Genomic DNA, 16,281 nt, shown 5'->3' with positions numbered 1-16,281 from the left:
TTGGGGCAAGATGCATGAGGAGGTTGGTTGGAAGGGATCGGCCAGGGGACATGACATCAGTGGCTGGAGGCAGTACTTGAGCTTGAAAGACGGTGCTTGTGAAGACTCTGGCTGCTTCTTCCCTCCCCACCAGTAGTAATTTCTGGAGAAAACACATTCACAGTTAGTACTTTCTACAGATGCTAACATTTGGTGAATGGTTGCTCTTGGTCACAAGATTTAGAAGACACGATATCCATCCTCCTAGATTGGTTCTCTTTTCATATGGATCTTCTGTTTCTATGTTTTTTTAAGAGAACTTTTTGGGAAATATTTTGGATTACAATTGTTCATCCTTATCTATGCAAAGAAAGTAAAGATATTGTTGGGATTTTTAGGAGCTTTTCCTAAAATGATTTTCATACACCTCAGAAGTGCTTGAGGAAGAGTAATGAAGGTGGCATGAACCCTTAATCTCCTGGCTGCGTGCACAGTCATTGTTGAAGCAAATGCCGACATAATTTAACACTCTTGGTGTATTAAAGAAAATAAGTTTGCAAATAAGCATATTAAGTCTACTGATGGAGCCTGTGAGCAGTGAATATTTATATGAGGACTCTGATCCTAGAGGCAAATAACAAGATGCAGAGGCTGGAAAGCATATAGAATCAGGAAAAAAAGTTGTTTAAAATGACCCACAATGTTAGGAAAAACATTAACGTGATTGGCTAAGGCTTGAAGGATCTCTTCCAGCACCAGCACAGGAGGACATCAGTGTCTCCATACCATGTGCAGCAAATTCAGGCCAATCCAGAACCTGAAATGGATCTGGAAAGCCAGAATGCATGTGCTGAGACTGATGGTGTCTCCACCCACTCCACAGCTCTGAATCATGTCCTACAGAAGATTAAAATACCACCTTAGATGAAGAGAGGAACAAGCTTGCGTAGTAGGTAGGACAAGCCAGAAGGCCCAAGGGAAGTTACCAAATCAGGAAATATGGCTAGGAGATGACAGCTGTTATGCAGTCAGGTCAACCCAGGTCTTCATCCACAGCTGATTCCCCTATCAGCTCCACTATAATGGAAATAACTTGTGCTGCTGCTGCTGCATGTCTGCCAAGAGAGGAGGGAACTGCAGAGTGGATTAAGTGGTTGGAAGTAAGCAGCCTTACCCAGACATCTAGTGCAGTGGTCTCCAGTACTAATGGCAGCATTCACACAGACTCCATGGATGGAACGGCAGACTCTTGGTGAAAAAAAAATCCTGCTATTGTTCACCTGCAGCAGAAGATCCTGATGCTCACATAACAGATCAAGATTGCACAGCCTGGGATGACAGCATTGCTGAGTACTTGAAGCTTGCCAACAGCTCGGACAAGTAGCAGGCTGGCTGAATCAAGCAGGACTTTGAGAAGAAGAACCAGAAATCTGCCCAAATCATCCTCCAGGTACAAAAGAAGCTTGAGCACTACCACAGGAAGCTGTAAGAGGTGGAGCAGAATGGGATCCCCCAGCATCCAAAGGATGTCTTTAGGAACATGAAGCAGGGTCTGAAGGATGTGGGAGTGAAGGTGACTGGCTTCAGTGAAGGTAGGGCAGGTGGTGTCAAAGGTAGATTTTCCAGTTTCTCTCAGGCCAGCTATTCAGCAGCAGGGACCATGGTCTCAAAGCCCAGAGATTTTGCCTCAATAATTTGGAACAAATTTGGCAGTACAGACAACATCTGTAACCTGAAGTACTGTTTAGAGGTAGGGCAAGTGGATGATGAGGGGAAGGCTTTGGGAGTGATTTTGAACTTTCATTGATGCCCACAATATGGCAGTCAGGAAGATTGTCCTAGGACCATTTTAGGCTCAGCGCGAGTTAACAGCAGCACTGGTGGCATAACTGTAGGAACATCCAGCTCCAAAAACAATACCCTGCACATACAAAGCCTGGGATTTGATACACTATTACATGACATCCAGGAGATCTGAGAAACCCAGGCCAGGCTAGAGAAATCCTTTGACACCCTCAAGGAACATTATCAGAGATACAATTTGTTAATAATGAAGACCTTATGGGAGGAGTGAAATAGATATGAATGATTAGAAGAATAACAAAATTACCTAAAGGAGCTTCACCAGAATGAAATCTTGAACTTGAAGAAGGAATTGGCCAGCAGGGAAAAAATTTGCATATCAGGATGGGCCTGGGAAATCCAGGATGCATGCCAGACCTGCGTCTCTAAGATAGAGCTGGATATTCATGATGCAGCACTAGCAGGTGGTGGAGCTAAAAGGGCTGGAGAATGCTACTGCCTGGAATCTTCTGGACAAAGTCATCGGCATCCTCCTGGCTGTCATGAGAGTCCTTTTGGTCTTTTTCTCCATGGTAGCCAACAGTGTGGCCCCCCTTATGAAAACTTGCAATGCAGTGTTCAGTACTTTATTCCCTGTGGTTTTCATTGCCTTTCTCTGGAAGCACCAGGCTGCCCCCCTCAGCTATGTGAAATGATTCTTTTCATCCCCAAATGATGCTGGCACAGAAGGCATTGTTCATTTTTCTCTGGCAAATGCATGCAACAGGAAGTTAGACAGCAACTTACTGACTCTGAAGTTTTCTACAACCAAAAGGTTGAGTGAATCTGTTTACGTATAGAATGATGTTTTATTCACAAGAGACATAATTACGATAGTACTTTTTATATTTTATCCAAAAATTTTTTGGGGTGAAAATCTTGGATAATTTTTATGTAGCATGATTTTCTTTGGAATGTGAATCTTAAACAGTTATTTAACATGAACCAACAATCTGAAGTATACAGCTGTTGTCTATGTCCATACCACCCTGAACACACCAATCTCATCTGAAGTATACTGCTGAAAGAAAAGAATGTTAATGAGCAATAAGAAATTATCTGAAGTTTCAGAGTTCACTGGTAATAGTAAATACACAGAAAAACAGAATAGTTATAACATTGTAAACTAGTCATATCTTGACTAGAAAGATAAAGGGGGAACCAATCAAAAATAATAACTACAACAACTTTTCAAGATATAGACAGTATAATAAGATATAAATAGAAACAACAGAAAGTTTAAAAGTGGGAATATAAACTGTGAAGTTTTTATTAGTTTTTCTTTTGCTTCTTTGTTTATACAATTAAAGTTCAGTTGTTATTAGTTTAAAATAATGGGTTATAAGGTATTATTTGCAAGCTTCATGGTAACCTCAAACCAAAAAACATGCAATGCATACACAAAAAATAAAACAAGCAATTAAAACATACTATCTGACAAACTCACCTTCACCAAAAGTAAGACAGGAAGGAAGGAATGAAGGAAGAGAAAACTACAAAAGAAAACCCAGAAAACAAATAAAATGGCAGAAGTTAGTCATTATTTATCAATAATAACATTGAACACAAATGGATTAAACTCTCCAATCAAAAGACATAGACTGGCTGAATGGATGAAATAAAAATGATAAGACTCAATGATCTGTTGCCTACAAGAAACACACTTCACTTATAAAGACACGCATAGACTGAAAATAAAGGGATAGAAAAATATATTCCATGACAATGGAAAACAGAAAAGAGCAGGAGTAGCTATATTTAGACAAAATAGATTCCAAGACAAAAACAGTAAGAGAAGACAAAGAAGGTCATTATGTAATGATAAAGAGGTAAATTCAGCAAGAGGATACAATGGTTATAAATATATATGCTCCCAACACTACAGCACCCCAACATGTAGAGCAAATATTATTAGAGACCCACAGAGAGATAGACCCCAATATAATAAGAGCTGGAGACATTAACACCCCACTTTCAGCATTGGAAAGATCTTCCAGACAGAAAATCAATAAGGAAATATTGGGCTTACTCTGCACTGTAAGACAAATGAACCTAATACGAATTTACAGAACATTTCATCCAGTGGCTACAGAATACATATTCTCCTCAGCATAAGGGTCAGTCTCAAGGATAGACCATATATCAGGTAACAAAACAAGACTTAAAACATTCAAAATTTTGAAATAATATCAAACATCATCTCTGACCGTAATGGAATAAAACTAGAAATCAATATCAAGAGGAATTTTTAAAACTATACAAGCACATGCAAATTAAACAATATGCTTCTAAATGACCAGTGGTCAATGAAGAAATTAAAAAGGAAAGTGAAAAAATTTTTGAAACAAATTTTAGTGGAAACACAACTACTGAAATCTATGAGATATAGCAAAAGCAGCACTCAGAGGAAAATTTATAGCAATAAGTGCCTACATCAAAAACAGAAGAAAAACTTCAAATAAACAACCTAACAATGCATCTTAAGGAACAAGAAAAGCAAGAACAAACCAAACCCAAAATTAGGAGAAGAGAAGAAATAAGAATCAGAGCAGAAATAAATGAATTTGAAATGAAAACAATATAAAAGATCAACAAAACAAACAGCTGTTTTTTTTAAAATATAAATTTGACAAACCTTTAGATAGAATAAGAAAAAAAGAAAACACCTAAGTAAGTAAAATCTGAGATGAAAAAGGAGATATTACAATTGATACTGTGGAAATTCAAAGGGTCATTAGTGGCTACTATGAAAAACCATATGCCAACAAATTAAGAAATCTAGAAGAAATGGACAAATTCCTAAACACATAAAATCTAGCAAGGTTGAACCATGAGGAAATCCAAAATTTGAACAGATGAATGACAAGTAATGAGATTGAAGCTGCAATAAAAAGTCTCTCAGTAAATAAGATCCCAGAACCCAATGGACTGCTTAATTCTGCCACACTTTTAAAGAAGAACTAATACCAATTCTACTCAAATTGTTCCAAAAAATAGAGGAGGAGGGAATATCTCCAAACTCATTCTATAAGGCTTGTATTACCCTGATACCAAAACCAATGACACATAAAAAAAATGACAGGCCAATATCTCTGATAAATATTGATGCAAAAATACTCAAAAAATTACTAGCAAACTGAATTCCACAATACATTGAGAAGATCATTCATCATGACCAAGTGGAATTTATCCCAGGGATGCAAAGATGGCTCATCATATGCAAATCAATGTGATAGATCATATCAACAGAATGAAGGATAAGAACCGTATGATCATTTCAATTCATGCTGAAAAAGCATCTGATAAAGTTCAACATCGCTTATTGAAAAAAACCATCAAAAACCTGGGTATGGAAGGAACATAACACGATAAATGCCATATGTGACATACCCACAGTTAGTATCATACTGAATAGAGAAACTGAAAGCCTTTTCTCTAAAATCTGGAAAATGACACAGATGCTCACGTTCAACAGTATTCCACGTAGCACTGGAAGTCCTAGCTAGAGCAATCAGACAAGAGAAAGAAATAAAGAGCATGTAAGTTAGAAAGGAAGAAGTCAAATTATCCTTCTTTGCAGATATGATCTTATATTTGGAAAAGCCAAAAGGCTCCACCAAAAAACTATTAGAACTGATACATTCAGTAAAGTTGCAGGATACGTATCGACATACAAAAATCAGTGGTATTTCTATATGCCAAGAGTATAGAATATGTAAAAGAGATCAGGAAAGTAACTCCATTTGCAATAGCCACAAATACAATTAAATTTCTAGGAATTAACCAAAGAAGTGAAAGTTCTCTACAATGAAAACTATAAACACTGGCAAAAGAAATTAAAGAGGACAAAAACATTGAAAGATATTCCATGTTCATGGAGTGGAAGAATAAATATTGTTAAAATCCCCATACAACCCAAAGCAATCTATAGATTGAATGCAATCCCTGTCAAAATGCCAAGGATATTTTTCATAGATATAGAAAAGACAACCTTAAAATTTATATGGAACCACAAAGGATCCAGCATAGCCAAAGCTATCCTGAGCAAAAATAACAAAACTGGAGGAATCACATTACCTTACTTTAAATTACACTACAGAGCTATAGTAACCAAAACAGCATGACACTGGCATGAAAACAGACACATAGACCAATGGAACAGAATACAGAACCCAGAAATAAAACCACACACCCACAGTGAGCTCATTTTTAACAAGGTGCCAAGACATACATTGGGGAAAAGACAGTCTCTTCAATAAATGGTGCTGGGAAAACTGAATACCAATAGCACAAGAATGAAACTACACCTCTATCTCTCACTGTATACAAAAATTAAATCAAAATGACTTAAAGACTTAAATATAAAATCTCAAACTATGTAACTACTAAAAAAAAAAAAAAACCTTGGGGAAACTCTTCAGGACATTGGACTGGGCAAAAAGATTCCTTGAGTAATACTCCACAAGCACAGGCAACCAAAGCAAATAGGGACAAATGGGAATCACATCAAGTTAAAAAGCTTCTGCACAGCAAAGGAAACCATCAACAAAGTGAAGAGACAATTTTCAGAATGGGAGAAAATATTTGCAACTATTGATAAGACAATGGATTAATAACCAGAATATATAAGGTGCTCAAATAACTCTAAGAAAATATCTAATAATACAATTAAACAATGGTCAAAATATCTGAAAAGACATTTCTCAGAAGAAGACATATAAATGGCAAATAGATGTATGAAGAGGTGCTCCACATCAATGATCATCAGAGAAATTTAAATAAAAACTACAATGAGATATCGCCTCACCCCAGTTAAAATGACTTGTATCCAAAATATAGTCAATAACAAATGCTGGCAAGGATATGGAGAAAAAGGAACATTTGTATACTGTTGGTGGAAATGTATATTAGTACAACCACTATGGAGTACAGTTTGGAGGTTTCTCAAAAAACTAAAAACAGAACTAACATAGGATCCAGCAGTCCCACTACTAGGTATATACTCAAAAGAAAAGAAATTAGTATATCAAAGATATAAGATGTATCTGCACTCCCATTTATTTCAGCACCATTCCAATACCTAAGATTTGGAAGCAATGTAAGTGTCTATTAACAGATAAGTGGATAAAGAAAATGTGGTACATATACACAATGAAGTACTATTCAGATGCAAAAAAAGAATGTTATTTCTGTCATTTGTAACAACATGGATGGAACTGGATGTTATTATGTTAAGTGAAATAAGCCAGACACAGAAAGACAAACTTTGCCTGTTCTCACTTATTTGTGGAGGCTAAAAATGAAAACAATTGAATTTATGTAGATAGAAAGTAGAAGGATGATTATGAGAGGCTGGGAAGGGTTTTGGGTGGGGGTGCAACATAGAGGATGATTAATGTGTACAAAATATAGAATAAATATGATCTAGTATTTGATAAAACAACAGGATGACTATAGTTAGCAATAATCTATTGTACATTTTAAAATAACTAAAAGAGTATAATTGGGTTGTTTGTAACACAAATAAAGTATAAATATTTGAGGTAATGAATATGCCACTTATTCTGATGTGATTACTATGCATTGTATGCCTGTATCAAAATATCTCATGTGCCCCATAAATATATACACATACTATGTACCCACAAAAATTTAAAAATAAACAAAACAAAAAAGACAAATCACAGACTGGGAGAAAATATTTGAAAACGACACATTTGATTGGGAAGTATTATCCAAAATATACAAAGAACTATTAAAATCCAACCATAAGAAAATGAACAACCTAAAAAAAAAATGGCAAAAGACCTGAACAGACATCTCGCCAAAGAAGATAGGCAAATGGCATGTAATTATATAAAAATATGTCTGTATCATGTGTCATTAGCGAATTGCAAATTAAAACAGTGAAATACTACTACCCGACTATTAGAATGGCCAAAATCCAAAACACCTTCAACACCATATGCTGGCAAGGATGTGGAGAAACAACAATCCTCATTCATTGCTGGTGGAAATGCAGAATGTCACTGACACTTTGGATGGCAGTTTGGATATTTCTTACAAAACTAAACATACTCTTATCATACAACCCACCAATCACCTTCCTTGGTATTTACCCAAATGAATTGAAGACTCGTGTTGAGAAAAAATCTGATAATAGATGTTTATATAGCTTATTCGTAATTCCCCAAACTTGGAAGAAACCAAGATGTCCTTCAGTTGATTATCCTTGGATAAATCAACTAATGTTCTTCAGTGAGTGAGTGATAAATATTATTCTGGATGGATAATATTTCATCGAGACAATGAAATATCATTCAGCACTAAAAATAAATAAGCTATCAAGTTTGAAAAAGACATGTTGGAACCTTAAATGCATATTTACTAACTGAAAGAAGCCATTCTGAAAAATCTACATACTGTATGATTCTACCTATATAACATTTTGGAAAAGACAAAAGCCATGGGATCATAAAAATATTAATGATTGCCAGGGATTAGGGCAGGGAGGAATGGGTAGGCAGAACACAGAGAGATTTTGGAACAGTGAAAGTATTCTAAATTATACCATAATGACAAATAGTTGTCTTTATATACATGTTAAAACACTGAGAATGCAACATGCCAAGACTGAAACCTAATGTAAACCCTGGATCTTGGGTCATGAGAATGATGATTATAACAGCTAAACTTCTTATTTTTTTATGTCTTTAGGCCTTATTCTTATATTGGCCTTGCTACCTTTTGCAAAAACAAAAATATCCTTTATCTGTTTTATCCAAAAAGGAGCAGTGTTTTTCCTAGGATGCATTTGATTTCATCTCCCTTGTACAATTTACACAAACTATCGGTAGCTTTTATTCATTATCCAAAATGTTAAAATTCTGTCAACTAACTCATATAAATAGCAAAAGATTATAGAATAATAAAAGTTTATAATGAAAGGCAACACTCACTGAATTCACTCTTCTCCTTCTCAGTCTCACTTCCGTGAAGCAAAAACTTATAAATAGGTATTTAATTTTTAAAGATCATCTAGTGATTGTCTCCTTAACTTTAAATATTACTAAGTGATCAATAATTTAATGCATTTTCAAATGATGACCAAACATTAAAAATACAAATTCACTTATAAAACCTACCTTCGTTTTTACTTTTGTCTCACTTTTATTTTTACTATTTTTTTCTATTGTTTATCTTTAAATAAGAAATTTAGTGGCATAACATTTATAATATTTTCTACTGCTTTTCTCTCAAACCTATTTTTTTGGATATTCCACCTATCCTCTCACAAACTGAGTGTTATGTGTTGTCTCTGAGATATTCATTTCATTAGGAAAGATACAAAAGAATACAAAGAGAACAAAGAAGACAAATTCTTGGCTTGGAGTTTTATCATAACCAAGACAACTAAGACTTTTAACTGGCAAAGGCTGTGTGTTTTGGGACTCAAAGGTGGAAATGTTAAAAGAAACAGAGTAGAGTCTATGCAGAAACAGCCAACCACTTTTGTTCCTCTTTGGGTAAGGGATTATAAGAAAGCATCAACACATATACTTAAATGATAGGCCACAAATTCCCAGAGCATGGTCAAAATTTGTTTTGCCTGAAAGCCCAGTTTACAAAGGAAGGAAGAGGATAAAGAGAAGATGAAAAGGACAAGGGAAAGAGGAGTAAGAGGAGGAGACAAAGTGAAAAAGGAGGTCAGGAGGAGGAAGAGGAGAAAAGAATTTGCATGTCACAGACTATATCATATGCTGTAATTTGATTCACATTAACATTGCAGATGTAGACCCTGTAGCCTTTTGTGTTTGACACCAACTTCAATCTTCCAGATTTCAAAAACTTTAGACAGCATCTTTTCACCGTACACCATGTTAGGAATATTAAGCACCTACGCTTTTCTCCATTCATCTTTCTCTTTCACCTTCCCAACACATGTCAGCTAAACTTACCTTACCTTTTATTATACATTATCAAAGTTGAAAATTTTACAATCTGCCCTCCAGCATTATTTCATGCTTCTGTTTTGTCAATAAGTTAGATTTTTCAGTTGAAAAGCAGCAATTATATTATTATGACTGTAAATAAGATTTAGTGTGTAATCAATGTGCTAAGATTTGTCTCTTTTACAATAGGTTTACCAGTAAGACTGTCAAGCAAATCAAAAGAACATGACTCTAATATATAGGTGAGATGGCAAAAACTGCAATTACTTTTACACCAACCTAATATCTATTGAGATTCCATAATTGTTCAAAATTTGCACTATTTTAGTTTGCATTTGCCTAATATTTGGACAATGAGTTTTATATACATTTTTCTTTTTTTTTTTCCTGAAGTGTCTAACTTGTTGTTATTAGTCTTAGGTTTGCTGTTTAGGGAAAAATTTATTGTTGTCACCATTTCAGTCATATCTCTTTTATCAATTTTTCTATTGCTTAGAATCCACTTCGTTCTTCTTTATTTTCTTTGTGTGGTAAAAAAAAACACATAAGAAATACATCCTTTAAACCAATTTTAAGGGTATAATGCAGCATTATTAACGATATGCACATTGTTATACAGCAGGTCTCAAAAACTTTTTATCTTGTATGACTGAACTTTATACCTATTGAACATTTGTCCATTCCTGTGGCCCCTGGCCACCATCATTCTTCTTTCTGTTTCTCTGAGCTTAACAACTTTAGATACCTCATGTAAGTAGAATCATATGGGATTTGTCTTTCTGAGAGTGGAATGTTGCACTTAGCATAATGTTTTCAAGGTTCTTCCATGCTGTAGCATACAACATGTTCCTTTTTTAAAAAGCTGAATAATATTTCATGGTGTGGAAAAATAGGTAGGGTAGGTAGATGGATGGATGGATGGAAGGATGGATGGATAGATAGATTAGATAGATAGATTGATAGATAGATAGATAGATAGATAGATAGATAGATAGATAGATAGATAGATAGATAGAGCCATTCTTCTGCCTATGGACATTTAGGTTGTTCTCCCTTCTTGGCTATTGTGAATAACGCTGCAATCGAACATGGTAGTGCAAATATCTCTTCGAGGTCCTGTTTTCAATTCTTTTGGGTAAATACCAGAAGTGGGATTGCTAGATCATATAGAAGTCCTGTTTTTAATTTGTTGAGAAACCTCCATACTCTTTTCCTTATCAGCTTCACTACTTTACATTCCCACCAACAGTGCACAAGGGTTACTTTTTCCATATCCCCTTTGCCAACACTTGCTATTTTTAATTTTTTAAAAAATTATGGTCATCCCAAGAGGCATAAGATGCTATCTCACTACATTTTTGATTTACATTCTCCTGATGATTAATGATATTAAGCATCTTTTCATGTATCTATTGACCATTTGTATGTCTTATGTCCTTTATTTTTCAATGAGTTACTTGGTTTTTTGTTTTGTTTTGCTTTTGAGTTGCAGAATTTCCTGATAAAATTTGGAAATTAAGCCTTTATCAGACATATAGTTTGCACATAATTTTCCTATTATGTAGGTTTACTTTTTACTCTCTTGACTGTTTCCTTTTCTGCACAGAAGCTTTTTAGTTTGTTGTAGTTGTACTTGTCTATCTTTGCTTTTGTTGCCTGTGCTTTTTGTGTCATATGCAATAAAACATTGCCAAAGCTAATGCTGTGAACATTTCTTCCTATGTTTTCTTCTAGGCATTTTATAGTTTAAAGTTTTCCGCTCAAGTTTTTAATCTCTTTTGAATTGATTTATGTGTTTGGTGTAAGATAAAGGTCCAATTTCTATCTTTTGCATGTTAAGGGCCACTTTTCCCAACACCATTTGCTGAAGGGACTATCCTTTTCCCATAATGCCATCTTGACATCCTTGTTGAAGGATGTCATGCTTGTTAATCATATATATGTAGATTTATTTGTGGCCATTCTAATCTGTTACATTGGTCTATATGTCTGTAACTATGCCAGTCCCATATACAAATTTCTAATCACTATAACTTTGTAATATGTTTTGAAGTCACAAAGTGTGAGGCGCTTTTTTTTTGTTATTTTTTCTCCATTTTACTTTGGTTAGTTCAGCTCTCTTATTGTTCCATATGAGTTTAAGGATGCTTTTTTATTTGTGCAACAAATGCCACTGAGATTTTCATAGGGATTCCATTGAACCTATAGATCTCTTTGGGCAATATGGGCATTTTTACAATCTTGTCTTTTAATCTATGAACATGGGATGTCTTTCCATTTATTTGTGTCTTCTTTAATTTCTTTCAGTAATGTTTTATAGTTTTTCAGTGTAGAAGTCTTTCTCTTCTCTGGTTAAGTTTATTCCTAAGTATTTTATATTTATTGATGCTATTGTAAGTAGGATTGTTTTTTTAATTTTCTTTTTGGATATTCCATTGTTAGTGTATAGCCACATAAATAATTTTTGTGGTAATTTTGGATCCTGCAACGTTGCTGAATTTATTAGTTCTAACAGGTTTTTTTTTTGTGGAATCTTGAGAATTTTTTGTGTACCCATGTAATCTACTAATAGAGATCATTTTACATCTTCCTTTCTGACTTGAATGCCTTTTATGTCTTTGTCTTGCTTATTTGCTCTAGCTAGGACTTCAAGAACTATGTTAAATAGAAGTGACAAGATTGGACATTCTTGCCTTGTTCGTGATTTGAGACAAAAATATTTCAGTTTTTAACTGTTGAGCAAGATGTTAGCTATAGGCTTGTCATATATGGCTCTGAGATAGCAAGATAAAAACTAGTCCCCTCAGGTAGGCCGCCAAAAGCCAGAAATTTGGTTGCTGGATTTATTTATTTTCCTCTCCAGGAGGAAGCGAGGAGTTAGAGGTTTTCTTCTACTCTTTATTTACTGAGCCAGAGGAAGGGACCATGGCCAGTGAGGAGTCCAAATTTTTGCCTTTGTTCTCAGCAGCTCTCAACTTGGCACCCTTTCCTGTCAGTGTTTATCTAGTCAGGACATAAACCAGTCCCTTGGGCAGCTCCTGAAAAAGTCTCAACATTGGACATATGTTTCAGTCTTCTCTTTCCATTCCAAGGGAGAAACTGAGATCTGGGAGTTTTCTCTCAATTGCATTGCACTGAGGCAGAGGGCCTATGGTAAGTGTTTGCCATGAATCTTCCTACTGGCATTGGTGCAGCTGGGTTTGTGTTTGCCTGGGATGCTGGAACCTTTTAGTTGGTTTCTGGATTTCTCACGAAGGGAAATGGTCTGTATTGTTGTTGAATTGGTTTCTTCTTAGAGGAAGGAGAGGCTGGGGCTCCCTATTCAATCATCTTGCTGATGTCCATTTAATTCTTCCAAAGATGTTTGTCTTGTAGCCCACTAAATTCCTATTCTAAGACTGCCAATTATTTTCTATGTTTACCAAACACTGTCATTCTAGAGTCTGTTTTCTTTAGCTTCCGGGGTGAATTTCCTCGCTTCTTATTTTGCACAATTTGTCTGTCTTAGTTTCTGTTTCTGTTTTCTGATTCATTATCATGAATGATATCATTAAGAACCATCCTCAGAAAAGGAACATGAGAGGTAAATTCAAGATTTGAAAGCCTTAAAATATTTTATTTTGCTTTTACTCCTGATTAGTATCAGGCAGTGTTTAGAATTTTATATTCTAAAAATGTTGTCCACTGAATTTTGAAGTCTTTTTTTATTGTGTGATATCAACAAATGGTGCTGATAAGTCAAATTATAGATGGAAAATAATTCTAAAGGAAGTTTTAGATTTATCTATTTGTTGTACTGAAATTTCATGTGTCTAGAAGTATTTCTTTTTACATCTATTTTCTTATTTTCCTGTGGACCTTCTCTTTAGCTTTGGGGCATCGACATTAAGTTATAGGTTAGTTATGAGTTGATTACTCGTGACTCTATGAAAATTAAAATTTTAAGCAGAATATGATTTCTAAATATTTGTCTATAATCTGCCAAACATCCTTTTTGTTATTCAATATTGGTAATCCAGAATAGATAGATTCATATATGTTCTATCCTGTATAAGCAAGCATAAACTAAATACAAGAAATACTCTTGGAAATAAATAAAATAACCTAAGTGTCCTTTGATGTAATCATTCAAGATTAAATCATTGTAGTCTATTATTCAATAATACTAAATTTACCATTCAGAAAAGGGAACAAAATTGCTTAGAAAAAAATTGAGCTCTTTGCCATCCTTATATGCAAAGAAGAGGTCTATGGTCCTTTAGTGCTTGTAAGAAACATTTGAAATTGTGTTTTTAAGTTCCTAATAGGGAGCCATTGGTTAACTTATTTTTAGCTTGCAATTAGCAGAAGAAAACATCTTATATAGCAAATATTACAGTGTAATCTGATTTTATCTCTTGCAGAGTTTAGTAAACAAATAAACCCCACAACAATGACAACACAACATAAAAAAGTTTGGCTTTAAGCAAAAATACATCTATATTATTATCCTACAATATGGTATTCATAACTTACATAATTTTGCTTCCATTTTTTCCCAAGATGATAGATTATACGCTTTTACCATGCCTCAGCCACTTGGAAATAGACAGATAATGCATAAAGATAAACTCAGTGTTAATTCAAGAAGGAAAACGGAATCTACTGAAATAATGAAAAGCATCCAAGATCTCAGAGAGAATGCTGGCAAAAAGCCCTATGATGGCATCTGCCTGACAAAAATAAGTGAAGCCTCAGTAAGTGAGAGATGCAGAGAGCTGCCCTATATGACTCACCTTTCCACTAGGGATCTGAGCAACCCAAAGGAGAGCACTTTGTTTCTCTCAAACCCTGAAACTAACTTGAGGAGAGGCTTGGAGATGCCATGAGGGAAGGACAGTGGGAAAAGCTTCAGACATTTTCCTAGACCTGGGATTGAGAGAAGGACAGCATTTTTAATCTGGTTGCATGATCTGGTCAGCCATTCTTCGGCAACCTGGCAGCATGGTCACAAAGGCATTTGAATCTCAGGCCAGACATTGGAGTGCCTGCTCTGGGGCCAGGTTGTGGCTTCCACAGCCAGAACTGTGGAAAGCACCTAAACAGTAGGCGCTGGAATTGTGCTCTTCCTTGTGACAAGTCTAGGGTGGGGAGAGCTGCTACAGCTGCAGTTTATCCTGGGCAGTGAGACTTGCAGGTAGGGCCAGTTTGGTGACCTGGAACCAGTCTATGGATGCCATTGCTGGGTGCCCCAGCCTGCTTCCCTGAAATCATGGTGAAATGGGGCCATCTTCACTCCACCCCCAGGCATATATCCAGGCATTTAGAGCACCTGATTGCCTGAATCATCAGCATGAGCTGTCCCACCCTTCATGAACATAGATCAAGGTGCAGTGGGGCCCTCTCCACTCCGTGCCCAGGAAGATATCCAGGCATTTAGAGCACCCATTCACTTAGTTTAGCAGCCTGACCTGCCCTGCCCTTCCTGGACCTAGATTGTGGTGCAGCAAGTCTTTCTTTGCTCCATGTGCATGCAGATTTCTAGGTATCTGGAGTACCACTTCACCTAACTGAGCAGCCTGAGACAAACTGCCTTTTTTGAGCAAAAATCTGGGTGCAGGGTGGTCCTCTATGCTGTAGACTGAGGCAGATATTTAGGCATGGAGGGCAGCCACTTGCCTGGAACAGCAGCCTGTACTGCTCCACCCTTCCTGTGCAGAGATTCTGGTGAAAGGGGGCCCTCTCTGCTACACACCCAGGTATATCTCCAGGTATCTGGTGCACCCACTGTCATGGATTAAAAGTAGGGATGCCCCTCATCCCCAAGCGGAGAAATTGGGGCTTAGGTTTACCAGCTCCATGCCTAGGCACACCTCTGGGCACTTGGTAGCCACCCACTGGATTCTCCCTTAGTGCTGGTGCTTCTCCCTGCCATTGCAGAAGCACAGGGAGGCAGACCTACCTGCTAATCTTGGCCCCTGCTCCCCCAGAACTGAGCAAGGAGCTGAGACCACTGTGAACTCCACAAATAAGCCCATTGCCTGAGTTAACAAAGAGCTTTTCCTGGTAAACCAGGAAAAGTATATAGCCAGCCACATTGACTGAAGCCAGCTCCTCCCTATAAGTGCCATCTGCTAGCTTGTAGGTCAAACTGCACAGCCCAGTATAAAAGTTGCCATCAGAAGTGCACAGGGCTATAGAAGCAAAGCCAAAAGACTGTACCCAGCATCTTCTAAGTTCACACCCTCTAGGGAGAGAAGAAAGGGAAAAGGAAAGAATAAACAAATAGTAATATTATATGGAAAGAAAGAAAAATAAAAATCTATCATGCCAAAAAATGCATACAAAAATTAGAAGTGCCAGCGTCTCTAGATGAGAGGGAATCTGCACAAGAATTCTGGCACCATGAAAAACCTGAATATTGTGTCACCACCAAAGGATCACACTTGCTCTCTAGCAGTGGTCCCTAAGGAAGATGGAAACTCAGAACTGATAGGTAAAGAATTCAAAGTATGGATTGCAATGAAGC

The 16,281-nt window shown here is 36.3% G+C and overlaps 1 pseudogene; it reads left to right on the top strand.

Annotated features, from left to right (window-relative positions):
- The first annotated feature begins 560 nt into the window (after positions 1 to 560).
- Positions 561 to 2,621, top strand: LOC116813846 (transmembrane and coiled-coil domains protein 1-like; annotated as a pseudogene).
- The last annotated feature ends 13,660 nt before the right edge of the window (positions 2,622 to 16,281 follow it).

This window comes from Hylobates moloch, unplaced genomic scaffold, assembly GCF_009828535.3.
Source record: "Hylobates moloch isolate HMO894 unplaced genomic scaffold, HMol_V3 SCAFFOLD_9, whole genome shotgun sequence".
NCBI lineage: Eukaryota > Metazoa > Chordata > Mammalia > Primates > Hylobatidae > Hylobates > Hylobates moloch.
The sequence above is the reverse complement of the archived record's forward strand: the minus strand, read 5'-3'. Positions and strand labels throughout refer to the sequence as shown.